Raw genomic sequence first — 12,424 nt, 5'->3', positions numbered from 1 at the left:
TAAGTTCTGGCTTTTCTTTGTCTTCTGTGATCAAAAACTGAATATTTATAAAAAAAAGAAAATACATTTCCTTAAAGTCAATATTGATCAATATCATCATCAATTTCCAGCTGTACTAAAATAGATACAATCACTGGAATGACCAATTTATTGATTTTATCATACATGTAATCATTTAATTACCTCCACCAAGATTATGTTTTCCCCTGTCTGTCTGTGTGTCTGTTGGTTTGTCAGCAGGATTACACAAAAACTACTGAACAAATTTCCCCAAAAATATGGATGGAGGATGGAACTCGGTCCAGAATAGATCCCATTAACTTTTTGTGCGGATCCAGGAATTATTTCTCACTTTCTTTAACATTGCAAGATGAGGCGTTTCTCTAAATTTTCATTAATTTCTCAGGGAATAATGTCTGGATCTTGATGAAGAACTTAAGGAGTATATAGGAGGCTGGTGTCTATGAGTGAGTACAATTTGATGCAGATCCAAATATAAATCCGGCAGTAGTGGATCTAAATATGTTTTATTTGATATTGGATGAGGCTTGAAAGAATTAAAGGGGACTGTTGGGCCTTAGGGGAGGTATGCGCTCTACTGATTCTGCCTACTATTGTAATTGTGCTATCATCTGTTATTCTCAAGGCTATACCTCGGTTACTGTATGTCGTATCCATCTGCTCAAGTCTAATGACAAACCCATAAAACCATTTATCCATCATCTTTGAAGTTCTCTTTATATCCAGGATTTATTGTGACAATAACTTTACATTTTGAGTTTAAACAGTTCCCTGCAAATTCTTATGATTCTATCCAGACGTTGGTCCATTTCCAGAGTGAGTTCTGGTGCTTTTAAACCTAAAATAATACATTCAGGTTAAACCGCTCGTGTCCTTTGTTCAGCCACTCTGACGCTGCAGTAGAGAAACAGTTTGTTCATAATAAACGTTGTCTCTGTGAAACTGCTGAGAAGAAAAACAACCCTGATTAATAATTTATCCTAATTAGGCTATTCTGATCCAGTGAGGAGCACAGACACCTGAGAAGGACTGTATCTCCGGCCGCCCGCCTGCATTTTTCATTACCTTCTGGCATTTATACAATCCAGCCATAATTTCTCCCTTCTCACAGCCACACATCTCATTTCTCCCAGTTAATGATATTACCGTCCCTCCTGACGGTGCGTCTGTCTCCCAGTCCTGTAATTAGCCTGACATAAACCTGATAAGCTCAGTCTCTTCATGGCCTCTGTGCCGGCCTCCTGTGCTGCCATTCAGATGCCTTTGAGATGGCTGTGATAACATTACAGTGGATCCTTGGTACTCGGAGGCCACAGGCTTTATAGTGTCCATAAATTTACCCACTTGATAAAATTAACACCCCGTTGAACCCGCCGTTATTGGATCTGTTTGTGTGTTGTGTGGCGGTCCCAGGAGGTGGGAGGAGAGGAACTGGATGTGGAAGCATCCAATGAAATGAGAACAGAAACAATACACCTGCTGCACTTTTTATGAGTCCAATTTTACAGCTTTCATCCCAGAAGGTTTTTGAGGTTCTGAGATCAGATCTTTTCACCTTAAAGAATGACTTTCCTCTAAAGTTTAATCTTAAAGCAACAGCTCAGTATTTGTGGAGATATACTTTTTTGCTTTCTGACAGTCAGTTAAAGCTCCTACAAGGAACTTTGATTTTGTGTTGAGTCTGGCGCCCCCTGTGGACAGAAGGGGGACGAGCACCTCCTCCGCGTGTAGTAAACTTGATCCGGCTCGAGCATGGATTTGTTTTGAAAGCGAGTGCTGTAAGTGCTTCTGGCATAAATATCTCAGAGTTTGAACACACTGAATAATTTATTTATTTTTCTCGCCTATTTTCATGCAAAAATGAGCCTGCAGATGACCTGTGACTGCCCCTATCAGCTGGAAAACACAGTGGGTCCACATCATACAGTCTTACATGGTCCAAGTTCAAATTTTACAACAATATCACTAAAAATTAACACTTAACTCTTGTTTTTCTGATGAAATATCCAGATACCTGGCAAAAAATGTCATTTTGTGACCCACAATTCCCCTGCCTGAGAGTAACAGAGCCAAAAACGTATTATAGTTCTTTATTTCTCGTATTTACACTAAGTTTGTGCATATAGAATAGTCAGAAACTATTCAAAAACAGCCTATTCAAAGAGCAAAATGCATAAAACTGCATTCATTTGCATAATTTCCAAGTTGAGGGCTTTAAAAACTGATATAAATTATATATGACTGGATTTGAAATCCATGATGTGGGGAATTTGCAGAGCTCAGCTGTTTAATGTAGAGAGGTTGAAGGAAAAGTTAACTCAAAAATGAAAATTCAGTCATTCAAATGATATACTCACCCCCATGCTGATGGCAAGTTGGGTGAAGTTTTTGTAGTCGACTAAACATTTCTGGAGCTTCACAGGAAAACAGCGTCACAGCATTCCCCGAAAACAACTGACCAAAACTTCACCTGACTTGTCATCGGCATGGGGCTGAGCAGATAATGACTGAAATGTCATTTTTGGGTGAACTTATCCTTTAATCTTAAAGCAACAGTTCATACTCTTTCTTTGTTTTCTGACAGTAGGTTGAAGATGAGAAAATAAACAGCGGCCACCACTCTCGTATCACTGTGTTAAATATACAGTTAAGGCTACAGCAGCTGCTTCGTTTTGGCACAAACACTGGAAGAAGGAGGAAACAGCTTGTCTGAGGCGGAACGAAAAGAGTCCTCCCAGCACCTCTGAAGCTGACTAATTAACATGTTATGTCTCACTGGTTTATTTCTTGGCTCCGAGCAGTAACTTACTGGAATCTGTGCTGGTTGCTGGTTGAAACCAGGTGGTTGTACAGCTTCAAAATATAAAATGGGGTGCTGCCAGATGGTCAGTATTTCAATTACATGTATTTAAGATACATATTTAATGATGTATTTTGTATTTTTTTATTTTGCATTGCAAAAATTAGATGTAATTTGTAGCGAAATACCTAAAGATCTTTTATTTGTGTATTTGAAATACTACAAAAAGTACATTTATTCTCAAATAAAACACATTTTTTTCCCTCAGGTTTTTTAAGAAAAATCGATTTTTGAGTTTCACTCCCAACTCGTCAATAACTGATGCTTTAAGATGGCAGCCGGACATTTTTTAAAAAGTTGGGAATGAGAATCAAAAATCTACTTTTCTTACAAATAGCACCTTTAAACTGTCAGAAAACAACTAACAATAAGCCTTTTAATGACCTTTGGCTTTGAATCAGTCTGTCTCTTCTACTATTTTCAACTTTGTCATACATCTTAGAAATGGAGTGACTTCATTGCACTTACATTTATCGCTCTCGAAAGAAGCACCTGCTGCGATGTGACGGACTGGAGAATATAGAAAAACATCGAATACAGTAGCACTTCCTTGTCAGAGAGAGCTGGGTATTTACTGGATTGATGTATGCAAATTACCAACAGTGACTGTTTTTTGAAAGCAGACTCAATGTTTCGTCACAAGAGAGTTCTATTAAACTATCCTGCCTACCAACAGAGAAATCCTCGAGCATTTCAAAGTTTGAGTTGGGCATAACTGGGGAAAAACCTGCCCTTACTATCCTGCCATCACAGTTTGAGGTTAGCTAGTAACTAATCATGGATAACGTATGTGTGAACCACATGCACCAATATGACTGATTAGCAGGTTGAAACTAAAATATTAAAGGAAAGGCAAAAGTTATTTCAATTGCATTTCACTTTAAGTATTTTTATTTTTGAAATTCTGTAATATTTTGAAAGTGTTATGTTTTTGCATTTTTACAAAATAGTTTTGGGATTCTTCCACAGACCACTAGAGGGAGCCATAGTTTGATGGACAGTATTCGTGCCATTCTCTGTTGGTCGGCAGATGTTTCTTACCTTTGCACAGAGCTTGGCTAACTGTTTCCCTCTGTTTCCAGTCTTTGTGCTAAGCTAAGCTAACTGGCAGAGTTTCAGATCAGTATCAATCTACTCTTCTAACTCTGTCTTCTTTCAGCAGCAACCTCAGCAGTTTGTTGTAAAGCTTTACCAAACCTACAAGAATCCATTTCTGCACGTTCTCTGCCAAATCATTTCCAAACTTCACTTCTCGTCTTATTTCTTTTGTGCTCCTGAGGAAACAGTGTTGTCAAATTCAGCTCAGTCTCAACCTCTCTTCTAAATGATCACCAGAGATGGGAAAAGGCTGTTGCACTAGAACAAAATAAGCTCCTGTTTCAGTTCCCAAACCTGGTAATTGCTGTTTTTTTTGCTCATTCATGAGCAGCTGGCACACTTTGGTTTATGTGGTGGAGAGGAAAAAAAGGTCCTCATGGTGCAAACACCAGCCGAGTCAGAGATGATGATGCTGCTGAAGAGAACAATGAGGACACAGCAGCAAAAAGAGAAATGATATAGACAGGAGTGTATGCACAGGAGAGACAGCAGGACTGTGATGGGGGTCTGAAATCCAACGGAGAAAAAGGGGAGCCAGCGCCTGGAGTCTAACAACTATTAATAATGTATCAGGGGGTGTCTGCCACACACGCTCCTCATTTGGAGACACAAACTACACCTCATCAACCAAAACACCAGGGAGGCAGCAACACTTTGAGCATCTGCAGCACAGCAGCCCGGGTTAGTGAAGTCTACCACCCATCTGTCCCTCTGTGACCTCACACAGCGACGACACATCACAACACAAACTCTGCACATCATTAGCATCATTATTAGCATTTTTATTGTTAAAAATGGATAACATAAAGAAGGAAAATGATTTTTTAATCGACTCATTCAAGAGGGGAAAAAGCAGCAGATAATAGGATGACTGGTTGTTGCATCTGAAATGTTGCTGAGTACGAGATCCTCCTGAGACCCAGAAGAAAAAAAGTTTTGGTATTTAGATTTTTTTCAGATAATTAAAGTATTGTGGTTGAAAGAAAGATGTTACGGGGAAAAAAAATAATTCAAAAATGTTATTTATTGATCTTTTATCATCTGTCCCTTGTAGTGGACATCGGGTCTTGTTTGATCACTAAATGTAATGATGCAGTATATTGATATTGCATTCATTTTCCTGTGGATTTCTCTTTTAACACAACATTAACATTATTGTTTTGAACATTAAATCAGTTAGATGTAGGAAACATCTGAACACAAACATCCTTTTAACAAACAACTCATAGTGGTGCTTTTTGATTAAACTGCATTCTGCACACTTGACAGTCACTTAAAGCTGGGATGTTAGGTCATGTCACACATAGCACTAACAACTGATCATGCATGGTATATCAGGAAGCAGTTCTTGGTCTTTGAAACACACAAAAACATGTTTCATTTAATACACTTGACAAATGATTTCCCTTTGCGTCCTTCTCTCCTGCACCATGCTGCATGAACTCCCTCCACCATCTTTTGCAAATGGAGCGCCCTGTATTTTTTGACATTGCCATTGGGCTGTGGTTCAACAGGCATTCCTCAGTGCTGATCTCATCATCACTGGCGACCCTGTCAACCTGTTGACCTCGACCACCCTGTGCCTGAGCAATCATTTCTTCATCCAGCAGCAGCAGCTTGAAGTCAAAGTACTGCAGCCTCTCCTTCTCTGGTCACCCAGAGACCTGGTGGTCTGAGCTGCAGCGACGGGTGCAGCGATGGTTTCTCAAGTACTCCACTTCAGCACAAATTTGAAATACTTCTGTTTTACTTGAGTGTTTCTATTTGTGCTTTTATTCTACAACATTTCAGAGTGAACTTTTCACATCACTACATCTATTTGATAGCTGTAGTTACCGATTACCTTGGAGATCAAGATTTGAAATGTACTGTGTGATGATCTCATGAAATATGATGCACAAAATAAACTACTAGACAGTAAATTATGTATAAAGGGATGTAAATGATCAATGATTAATCGATTAATCGGCGTTAATTGAACCAATTAAAAATGTTCTAAGTGCATCATTTTTAATCTAAAATATAGAAAAAGCCAGTCTGTTCAAACTCATATTTGTACATTTTAGCCTTTTAGTAGCCTCAATTTGTGTTGGATTTTGTTGGACTAGACTACTAACGACTGATGGGAGCTCTGTAATTAAAATACATCATTATTTTGTGTTATTTAGTTTAGTATTATTCAAATAACCAGGTGCTTACTTCATCTGTTCTCTTAACTCGTTACCTCCTGGTTAAAATGATTTTCTACTCAAAACTCGTCCAATATTTTATATTTAATCTGTTAGGCCTATTATTGATTAACCACCTATGGATTTCTAAGGGAGCTGACGATCGATTTAAGAAATTGCTTTAATTGCTTTCCTTTCCTAGTTGCATCTGTAATATATATACACATATGATATATCATTTTTCCGAGTTTAAACACTTTTAGTGTTTACTTGTTGCCAATAATACCACTCTTACTTTCACTGGCAATTTCAATCCAGGACTTTTGCTTGTAACAGAGCATATTTCTATTGCAATAATGCTACTTTTACTTGAGTAAAGGACCCAAAATAAGCTGAACCTATTTAAAGGATTAGTTCAACCAAAAATGAAACTTCAGTCACTATCTACTCAACCCCACACTGATGGAAAGTCAGGTGAAGTTTTTTAGTGACAAAACATTTCTGGAGCTTCACAGCAAAACAGAGCTGCAGCATTCTCCCGAACAACTGAAGTAGCTGGGGACTTGTTTTAAAACAGAAAAAAAAACCCAAAAAACAAGATCCCAAATTGATTTGAATAGATGTTATTTACACTCTTTCTAAAGCTGAAATCTTCACTGTATACTGTAGCAGCTAAGCTAAAAGCATTAGCTCGACCGCACGTCGAGGGTGTAAATAATGTCTTTTCTAATCAGTGCTCAGGGCTTCTGAAGACTTGGATTACACTGGACGAGCTGTATGGAGCCATTTCATGGTGGTTTTTGTTGTTGTTGTTGTTTGTTTGTTTTTTGTTGTTGTTTTTTGTAGTTCTTTAGCGTGTTAAAACCTCATCTACTTCAATCGTTTAGGAGAATGCTGCAACGCTTCATTGTTGTGAAGCTCCAGAAATACACAAACTACAAAATTTAACCTGACTTTCCAAAATAGCAGTGAGAAGATGATGACCAAATTTTTATTTTTTGGCCAACTTATCCTTTAACTAATTTCTATATCTATAACAATGCATCAGATTTTGTAAACTCATCTTATATTTTGTTTGTAAAATCTGAATCTGTGAAGTGATACCCGTCAAATAAATGAATTCAGAACGATATTTCCCCCTGAAAAGTGGTGGACTAAGAACAAAACCACTATAAAGAAATATCCGCCAGTGCTCATATGTAAATGAAATCTAAATATTTGATGTGTCTTTTAACGAAATTAAGAGGAAAACGTTTAATATTTGTGCTGTAAGCCTTTGAACCTTCTTACACTCATCTAGAAACCAAAAACAAAGTTCCTTCAATATTTAAGAACGTTTGCATCCACAACAATGACTCACTGAATGCTTAATGTGAGAGGTTGTGCTGATGTTACAGAAACATTGGGGGCTTGCCACAGGAGGCTCAGCTTGGTTTGCATGAGAGAGAGGAAGAGGAGGAGGAGGAGGAGGAGGGCATTGGCCTGAAGCGAACTTGTTACTTTTCCTCATTAACAGCCAATAAAAGAAGCACACAGCGCTCCAAGACCTTTGCGTCCCCGCTGTGATGCACTTTAATTCCCTGTGATGTCTCCAAAAGATGCAGCTCTGTAGCCTGAGGTCACCGAGTGATAAATGAATTAATAAGAGAGAAAAACAAAGAGAAAATATCAAAACCAAGGGCAAAGTTTGAGGACATGACCTTCAAGTCAGGCTAAAAATAAACTGCATGGACAAAAGCCTTTTAATACATCTTCATTATCAGCTGCAGGACCTGTTCACACCCAAACCTGAGCAGCTACTGTTTGACAACACTGACACCTTGTGGCCAGATGAGATAGTGCAATTGGTATAATATCAGGTAAAGGATCAGAAACACCTCAGTGTAAGGCAGCAATAAAATGATTTGTGTCTCATTGTTGTGTTTTATACGGAAGCCCTAAAGGGCCATGCATTCATACATTTTATTTCCTCCGTTTTCCTGTGATAACTAGTTAATTTCATTTGTTTTCTCGAGATCTCGAGTTATTATCTCGTAATAACAACTGCCGTTTTTCCGAGATAACGGGATAATTTTCTCGAGATCTCGAGATAACGAAACTTTGTTTTCCCGAGATAACGATATAATTAATTTGAGATCTTGAGAAAACAAAACGATAGTGTAGTATATTAAATCATTGCAGGAAACATAATTCAGTGTAGCAATGTTAGAGGAGCAGGAGCATATCGATCACTGCATCACATATCTTTTCAATCAAGGCCTGACACAGGCTGAAATAGCATTATGCCTTGCTATTACAGGTAATATACACATTAGTGTGCGTAATCTAAAAAGATGGTTAGCAAGGCTTCAGCTATATCGGCGGCGCAATCCAAGTGAGCCTGATGTCGTTGTTAACTACATAGCTGACCAGCTACGAGGTCCCAGGCATCTCCATAATCTCAGACCTATCATATCACAGTCATTATCTCAAGATCTCAAGTTAATTATCCCGTTATCTCGGGAAAACAGCAGTTGTTATTTTGAGATAAAACAAACTAGATCTCGAGAAAACAAATGAAATTAACTCGTTATCACGGGAAAACGGAGGAAATAAAATGTATGAATGCATGGCCCTTTAGGGCTTCCGTAGTTTTATTTATACACAAATGAAAGGAAAACAGAACCAAAGTGTTGCTCCACTATGATCCACACTTCACACACTTCTATGTGAAGGATTAACGTCCTGTCAAATGATATTCCCTCATGCAGCGTTTGAGTCATTTTCATGGATAACATTGTTTCCTGTATGAAAGCATCTGCTCCTCTCCACTCATTCATTCCTTTAATTTGTCATCATGTTTATGTGTCATGTAGACAATACAAATCAAGATCAAACTGAGCTTTAACTAGATATTAAATAGTAATAGTAATAATGAAAGTTACTGTACTAAAACAGCCCCAAAACCCATGCATTTTTCATGTAATTACAAATGATCTTTTTTTTTAAAGAAATGTAGATTCATCTCTTCTTGTAGTCAAGTCCTTAGTTAAGAAGTCCCATGTTCAGTGTTTTCTTACCTGCAGTATCTGGTCTTTACAAAGGGAAAAGACAAGGTATTAGTACCTGTCTAATAATTATGTATTTGGCGAATTAAACTAATCTGTTCAAAGAGTTGACCAATCATTTAATTTGTATTATAATTAGTGATATTCAGTCAAACAAAGGTAAACAAACATTGAAAACAAGAAAACAAATAACTTTATAAAAGCTGATTTATTTCTTCCCAATCAATAAATTATTCCTGACCCATCACTTTTATACAGGGAAATACTGACAGACATTTGAGTCATTGTGTCTCAAGTCAAGTCACAAGTATTTAACGTCCAAGGCATTAGTCAAGTTCTTTATTTTCTGTCAAGTCAAGTTACAATTTATCAAAACAGCAACTCGCCTTGACTCCAGTTCACATTTCTACCACTGACTTACTATTAAATCAGTCTGGACTTCTTGAGACACTTAGATTAAAACACACACACCAAGGGTGAAAAATGAGCACTTGAATAAATGTTGTCAGGTATTTCTAAGTTGTTACTTAAGTTTACTTCGTCACACTTCTACTTCATGTCAGGGGGAAGTATTGTACATTTTACTCAACTACATTTATTTCACAGCTTCAGATACCACTTACTTTGAGTGACTACTCTGATGATTTTACATACAAATGTCACCACGATTTCAACATAAATCACAGTACATTACATTATATTATATATTTAATGATGAGATGTGGACTCCAGTCACTGTTTTTATGTCTTGTAACTTCACTTGACAGAAAATGAATGACTCAAGACTGAATTTGGACTTGGAAGTCATCGTGAACCGACTTGAGACATGAAACCTCATTTTTGGCGACCTCCAGTGGTTAAACCTGGTTAGTACACTGTAACATCACAGCTATGACGTTGACCATCAGCTGATGATCAAACTTGAATCTTTCTATAAAGTGTGGGTAAACATACTCCAGAAATTTTCTGTTTGGATTCAGCAGCTTCAATGTGAAACATGTTTTTATGCTTCTGTATTGTTTGCCATGTGGTGAGAACACTGTTGTTTTGTTTACCTCCTGTACTGAGCCATTGATTCAGGTCATTACATTAGCAGCATGTCTTTACCTCCACTCAAACACACCCATGTGTTGTGGTTGGGTGTGATCAGAGGTGCAACAGTCTTGACACCTTCACCCAGAGAACGAGTGTAAAGGGAGACACTGCAGGTGAATGTGGTTAAAGGTTCTAACAAAGACATATCACCATGAAACTTCCCCAGCTGGCGACTTACATGAAGACAATTATATTTGTTATCTCATAATTAAATATGTAAATGTGGCATTAAAAAAGGCACTAATTTACATGCATCTCCAGAAGAGAAATTTAAACATTTAAAACCAGGCTCAAAATTCTTGTTTCATTTTGTTGACATATTAGAGTCAAAGGTTTTTTACAGAGGGAATATTAGATATCTCTCTTCCATGAATCAGAAAATACAGCCACACACACACACACACACACACACACAAACATTTTTACCATGTTTTAAGGAATAAGATCTCATATAAATCAGGCTATGAAAGATATCTGAACAAACCCCTCTGTTAAAACCTTCAGAATAAAGTTAAGTTAATGTAAGTGCTGCTGACGAAGATTTCTGGCTCAGATTATGGGAAGAAAAACTCATCAGGAGAAAACGACAGAAGATATGTATGGTAAAATTAGACAAAAAAAAAGAAAAGAAAAGAGATATCAGCCAAGTTGAGAACAAAAAGAAAATGTTTTTTTCTATTAGTAATTTTTTTTAAATTCTATGTTTAAATGTGAAAATGATGCTATCTAATTAAATATGCACTGATTTTCATTAATATCCAGAATACATATCTAAACTTACATAAACACCTAAATGTGCATTTTGGACGTCTTCTTTTTAAAACTGTTTATCAACATAACCTTTAAGAAAAGTTTTTACATGGAGAATCTCCTCATTCAGTTACTCGCTGAAGGAAGTGCAACAAAAATATCAAATCAAAAACACGAAAAGTTTAACTTTAACATCACATTAATACTCAGAGTTATGATGATCTGCTGTGACCTCCTTCTTTGTGCTTTTTTTCACCATATTCCTTCTTTGTTATCTTCATTTGACCTTGTTTATATCCTCTGGCTCTCTCGAGACACAACTCCCAGCTCCTGGCTTTGTTTATACTGTTGTACCAAAGCCTTAATGATTTACATATTATCTCACACATTAACTGTACTGACCGACTGTCTGACTGACTGCGGGCCAAACCAAACGGACCTCCAGTCAGACACACATCTCCCGTCTGTTTATTTATTTTTGACTGTTGCGCCGTGGTGCTGCTCTGAGTCTGACTGCAGCTCCTCTGAGAGAAAACTCAATGAGATCCCAAGGTGCTCTGCTGCAGTGCATGAATTTCTTCCTCACACTGAGCTGTTGTGATCGCAGCTCTTCATACAACGTGATGGAGTTCTGCAAATTGGAAAGCAAAGACAGATGTTTTGGTGATTGTGCTTAAATGTAGAGAGTTTAAAGTGACTTCATGATAAATGCTCTAAACATATCTGATCTAATTTGAGTGGACTTGTAAATAGAAGTTTGTGGATTACGCATTTAAACCCGGAATACTTTGAGTTTTCCATCAGGCCTTTGAGATGAAGCATTAACTTATCTTCGGCGTTAAAACTCAAGCAGGCGTGACATTTTGTTCAAGGCTACTGAGCTCAAATCAAACATAAAACAAATCAAAGTATCATCAACGTTTTCTTTATTCGTGACACGAGCACGCTCTCAGCCGAACCACAAATAACGTCTCACATTTCCACTTCCTAATTCTGCGGTGGCGGTGAGGCGTGTTTGCTTTCATTACTTCAGAGTTTAAACAAGATAACAGGCCCGGGGAGCTCGGCCGTCTCTGCTGGGCGTGATGGCCGCCGAGTCACAAGTCGGTTTGACCGGGGGGCCACCTCTGTTGACTTTTACAGCCAGACAGATTCACACCCTTCATTCATGGTGTCAGCCTTATCTGGAGCGCCTGAATGTCAGGTAGCTCTTGTTAAGTTCACTGAGATTTTGTGGCAGGAAAATGGCCCGTATGGTCTCAGTTGCAGAACATTAATGTCAATCAGAGCTTGTGTTTTGTCACTGAAAGGATCTTTTTTTTTAAAGAAACCTGCCTGACCGGCTTGACTGTCATCTCTTTGTGCAAGGATAACATAAAGAAGGG

This window comes from Pagrus pagrus (genome assembly GCF_965226575.1).
Source record: "Pagrus pagrus genome assembly, chromosome: 1".
Taxonomy (NCBI): domain Eukaryota; kingdom Metazoa; phylum Chordata; class Actinopteri; order Spariformes; family Sparidae; genus Pagrus; species Pagrus pagrus.
Note: the sequence above shows the minus strand (reverse complement) of the source record.